The sequence below is a fragment of the Arctopsyche grandis genome, unplaced genomic scaffold, assembly GCF_051622035.1.
Source record: "Arctopsyche grandis isolate Sample6627 unplaced genomic scaffold, ASM5162203v2 HiC_scaffold_23, whole genome shotgun sequence".
Taxonomy (NCBI): domain Eukaryota; kingdom Metazoa; phylum Arthropoda; class Insecta; order Trichoptera; family Hydropsychidae; genus Arctopsyche; species Arctopsyche grandis.
This window is the reverse complement of record NW_027518431.1, coordinates 408335-415028: the sequence shown is the minus strand read 5'-3', so window position 1 is coordinate 415028 and position 6694 is coordinate 408335.

Here is a 6694-nt window from a genome sequence, read left to right as displayed (position 1 = left end):
CAAAACGTGCTTACCTCACAATACCTAACCCAACCTAACCTAACCATCACCGAAGTCAGAAAATTCGACATTGCCAAAATATCCACAAGAAGTTCATACCCCACCAAACCTCACCCATCTGAACCTTACCATCACCGAAATCGAAGAAATGGACATTGCCAAAATATCCACAAAACGTGCTTACCTCACTTTACCTTAACCAACCTACCCTAACCATCACCGAAGTCAGAGAATTCGACATTGCCAAAATATCCACAAAAAGTTCTTATCCTACCAAACCTTACCCATCTGAACCTAACCATCACCGAAATCCAAGAAATGGACATTGCGAAAATATCCACAAAACGTCCTTACAACACAATACCTAACCCAACCTTACCTAACCATCACCGAAGTCAGAGAATTCGACATTGCCAAAATATCCACAAAAAGTTCTTATCCTACAAAACCTCACCCATCTGAACCTAACCATCACCGAAATCAAAGAATTGGACATTGATTAATAATCCACAAAACGTTTTTACCTCACAATACCTAACCCAACCTAACTTAACCATCACCGAAGTCAGAGAATTCGACATTGCCAAAATATCCACAAAAAGTTCTTATCATACCAAACCTCACCCATCTGAACCTTACCATCACCGAAATCAAAGAATTGGACATTAATAAAATATCCACAAAACGTGCTTACCTCACAATACCTAACCCAACCTAACCTAACTATCACCGAAGTCAGAAAATTCGACATTGCCAAAATATCCACAAAAAGTTCTTATCCTACCAAACCTCACCCATCTGAACCAAACCATCACCGAAATCAAAGAATTAGGCATTGCCAAAATATCCACAAAACGAGCTTACCTCACAATACCTAACCTTACCTAACCTAACCATCACCGAAGTCAGAGAATTCAACATTGCCAAAATATCCACAAAAAGTTCATACCCCACCAAACCTCACCCATCTGAACCTATCCATCACCAAAATCGAATAAATGGACATTGCCAAAATATCCACAAAACGTGCTTATCTCACTTTACCTTATCCAACCTAACCTAACCATCACCGAAAATAGAGAATTCGAAATTGCCAAAATATCCACAAAAAGTTCTTATCCTACCAAACCTCACCCATCTGAACCTAACCATCACCGAAACAAAGAATTGGACATTAATAAAATATCCACAAAACGTGCTTACCTCACAATACCTAACCCAACCCTACCTAACTATCACCGAAGTCAGAGAATTCGACATTGCCAAAATATCCACAAAAAGTTCTTATCCTACCAAACCTCACCCATCTGAACCTAACCATCACCGAAATCAAAGAATTCGACATTGCCAAAATATCCACAAAACGTGCTTACCTCACAATACCTAACCTAACCTAACCTAACCATCACCGAAGTCAGAGAATTCGACATTGCCAAAATATCCACAAAAAGTTCTTATCCTACCAAACCTCACCCATCTGAACCTTACCATCACCGAAATCGAAGAAATGGACATTGCCAAAATATCCACAAAACGTGCTTACCTCACTATACTTTATCCAACCTAACCTAACCATCACCGAAGTAAGAGAATTCGACATTGCCAAAATATCCACAAAAAGTTCTTATCCTACCAAACCTTACCCATCTGAACTTAACCATCACCGAAATCAAAAAATTGGACATTAATTCAATATCCACAAAACGTGCTTACCTCACAATACCTAACCCAACCTAACCTTACCATCACCGAAGTCAGAGAATTCGACATTGCCAAAATATCCACAAAAAGTTCTTATCCTACCAAACCTCACCCATCTGAACCTAACCATCACCGAAATCGAAGAAATGGACATTGCCAAAATATCCACAAAACGTGTTTACCTCACTATACCTTATCCAACCTAACCTAACCATCACCGAAGTCAGAGAATTCGACATTGCCAAAATATCCACAAAAAGTTCTTATCCTACCAAACCTCACCCATCTGAACCTAACAATCACCAATATCAAAGAATTTGACATTGCAAAAATATCCACAAAACGTGCTTACCTCACAATACCTAACCCAACCTAACCTAACCATCACCGAAATCAAAGAAATGGACATTGCGAAAATATCCACAAAACGTCCTTACCACACAATACCTAACCCAACCTTACCTAACCATCACCGAAGTCGGAGAATTCGACATTGCCAAAATATCCACAAACAGTTCTTATCCTACAAAACCTCACCCATCTGAACCTAAACATCACCGAAATCAAAAAATTGGACATTGATTAATAATCCACAAAACGTTTTTACCTCACAATACCTAACCCAACTTAACCTAACCATCACCGAAGTCAGAAAATTCGACATTGCCAAAATATCCACAAAAAGTTCTTATCATACCAAACCTCAACCATCTGAACCTAACCATCACCGAAATCAAAGAATTGGACATTAATAAAATATCCACAAAACGTGCTTACCTCACAATACCTAACCCAACCTAACCTAACTATCACCGAAGTCAGAGAATTCGACATTGCCAAAATATCCACAAAAAGTTCTTATCCTACCAAACCTCACCCATCTGAACCTAACCATCACCGAAATCAAAGAATTAGACATTGCCAAAATATCCACAAAACGTGCTTACCTCACAATACCTAACCCAACCTAACCTTACCATCACTGAAGTCAGAGAATCCAACATTGCCAAAATATCCACAAAAAGTTCATACCCCACCAAACCTCACCTATCTGAACCTAACCATCACCGAAATCGAAGAAATGGACATTGCCAAAATATCCACAAAACGTGCTTACCTCACTATACCTTATCCAACCTAACCTTACCATCACCGAAGTCAGAGAATTCGACATTGCCAAAATATCCACAAAAAGTTCTTATCCTACCAAACCTCACCCATCTGAACCTAACAATCACCAATTTTAAAGAATTGGACATTGCAAAAATATCCACAAAACGTGCTTACCTCACAATACCTAACCCAACCTAACCTAACCATCACCGAAGTCAGAGAATTCGACATTGCCAAAATATCCACAAAAAGTTCTTATCCTACCAAACCTTACCCATCTGAACCTAACCATCACCGAAATCAAAGAAATGGACATTGCGAAATTATCCACAAAACGTCCTTTCCTCACAATACCCAACCCAACCTTACCTAACCATCACCGAAGTCAGAGAATTCGACATTGCCAAAATATCCACAAAAAGTTCTTATCCTACAAAACCTCACCCATCTGAACCTAACCATCACCGAAGTCAAAGAATAACACATTGATAAATAATTTACAAAACGTTTTTACCTCACAATACCTAACCCAACCTAACCTAACCATCACCGAAGTCAGAGAATTCGAAATTGCCAAAATATCCACAAAAAGTTCTTATCCTACCAAACCTCATCCATCTGAACCTAACCATCACCGAAATCAAAGAATTGGACATTGCGAAAATATCCACAAAAGGTTCTTACTTCACAATACCTAAACCAACCTAACCTAACCATCACCCAAGTCAGAGAATTCGACATTGCCAAAATATCCACAAAAAGTTCTTATCCTACCAAACCTCACCCATCTGAACCTAACCATCACCGAAATCAAAGAATTGGACATTGCGAAAATATCCACAAAACGTGCTTACCTCACAATACCTAACCCAACCTTACCTAACCATCACCGAAGTCAGAGAATTCGACATTGCCAAAATATCCACAAGAAGTTCATACCCCACCAAACCTCACCCATCTGAACCTAACCATCACGGAAATCGAAAAAATGGACATTGCCAAAATAACCACAAAACGTGCTTACCTCACTTTACCTTAACCAACCTAACCTAACGATCACGGAAGTCAGAGAATTCGACATTGCCAAAATATCCACAAAAAGCTCTTATCCTACCAAACCTCACTTATCTGAACCTAACCATCACCGAAATCAAAGAATTGGACAATGATTAAATATCCACAAAACGTGCTTACCTCACAATACCTAACCCAACCTACCCTAACCATCACCGAAGTCAGAGAATTCGACATTGCCAAAATATCCACAAAAAGTTCTTATCCTACAAAACCTCACCCATCTGAACCTAACCATCACCGAAATCAAAGATTTGGACATTGATAAATAATCCACAAAACGTTTTTACCTCTTAATACCTAACCAAACCTAACCTAACCATCACCGAAGTCAGAGAATTCGACATTGCCAAAATATCCACAAAAAGTTCTTATCATAACAAACCTCACCCATCTGAACCTAACCATCACCGAAATCAAAGAATTGGACATAGCAAAAATATCCACAAAACGTGCTTACTTCACAATACCTAACTCAACCTAACCTAACCATCACCGAAGTCAGAGAATTCGACATTGCCAAAATATCCACAAAAAGTTCTTATCCTACCAAACCTCACCCATCTGAACCTTACCATCACCGAAATCAAAGAATTAAACATAGCGAAAATATCCACAAAACGTGCTTACCTCACAATACCTAACCCAACCTAACCTAAACATCACCGAAGTCAGAGAATTCGACATTGCCAAAATATCCACAAAAAGTTCTTATCCTACCAAACCTCACCCATCTGAACCTAATAATCACCAATATCAAAAAATTGGACATTGCAAAAATATCCACAAAACGTACTTACCTCACAATACCTAACCCAACCTAACCTAACCATTACCGAAGTTAGAGAATTCGACATTGCCAAAATATCCACAAAAAGTTCTTATCCTACCAAACCTTACCCATCTGAACCTAACCATCACCGAGATCAAAGAAATGGACATTGCGAAAATATCCACAAAACGTCCTTACCTCACAATACCTAACCCAACCTTACCTAACCATCACCAAAGTCAGAGAATTCGACATTGCCAAAATATCCACAAAAAGTTCTTATCCTACAAAACCTCACCCATCTGAACCTAACCATCACCGAAATCAAAGAATTGGACATTGATAAATAATCCACAAAACGTTTTTACCTCACAATACCTAACCCAACCTAACCTAACCATCACCGAAGTCAGAGAATTCGACATTGCCAAAATATCCACAAAAAGTTCTTATCATACCAAACCTCACCCATCTGAACCTAACCATCACCGAAATCAAAGAATTGGACATTAATAAAATATTCACAAAACGTGCTTACCTCACAATACCTAACCCAACCTAACCTAACCATCACCGAAGTCAGAGAATTCGACATTGCCAAAATATCCACAAAAAGTTCTTATCCTACCAAACCTCACCCATCTGAACCTAACCATCACCGAAATCAAAGAATTGGACATTGCGAAAATATCCACAAAACGTGCTTACCTTACAATACTTAAACCAACCTAACCTAACCATCACCGAAGTCAGAGAATTCGACATTGCCAAAATATCCACAAAAAGTTCTTATCCTACCAAACCTCACCCATCTGAACCTAACCATCACCGAAATCAAAGAATTGGACATTACGAAATTATCCACAAAACGTCCTTTCCTCACAATACCTAACCCAACCTTACCTAACCATCACCGAAGTCAGAGAATTCGACATTGCCAAAATATCCACAAAAAGTTCTTATCCTACAAAACCTCACCCATCTGAACCTAACCATCACCGAAGTCAAAGAATTACACATTGATAAATAATTTACAAAACGTTTTTACCTCACAATACCTAACCCAACCTAACCTAACCATCACCGAAGTCAGAGAATTCGAAATTGCCAAAATATCCACAAAAAGTTCTTATCCTACCAAACCTCATCCATCTGAACCTAACCATCACCGAAATCAAAGAATTGGACATTGCGAAAATATCCACAAAACGTGCTTACCTCACAATACCTAACCCAACCTTACCTAACCATCACAAAAGTCAGAGAATTCGACATTGCCAAAATATCCACAAGAAGTTCATACTCCACCAAACCTCACCCATCTGAACCTAACCATCACCGAAATCGAAAAAATGGACATTGCCAAAATAACCACAAAACGTGCTTACCTCACTTTACCTTAACCAACCTAACCTAACGATCACGGAAGTCAGAGAATTCGACATTGCCAAAATATCCACAAAAAGCTCTTATCCTACCAAACCTCACTTATCTGAACCTAACCATCACCGAAATCAAAGAATTGGACAATGATTAAATATCCACAAAACGTGCTTACCTCACAATACCTAACCCAACCTACCCTAACCATCACCGAAGTCAGAGAATTCGACATTGCCAAAATATCCACAAAAAGTTCTTATCCTACAAAACCTCACCCATCTGAACCTAACCATCACCGAAATCAAAGATTTGGACATTGATAAATAATCCACAAAACGTTTTTACCTCACAATACCTAACCAAACCTAACCTAACCATCACCGAAGTCAGAGAATTCGACATTGCCAAAATATCCACAAAAAGTTCTTATCCTACCAAACCTCACCCATCTGAACCTAACCATCACCGAAATCAAAGAATTAAACATAGAGAAATTATCCACAAAACGTGCTTACCTCACAATACCTAACCCAACCTAACCTAACCATCACCGAAGTCAGAGAATTCGACATTGCCAAAATATCCACAAAAAGTTCTTATCTTACCAAACCTCACCCATCTGAACCTAATAATCACCAATATCAAAAAATT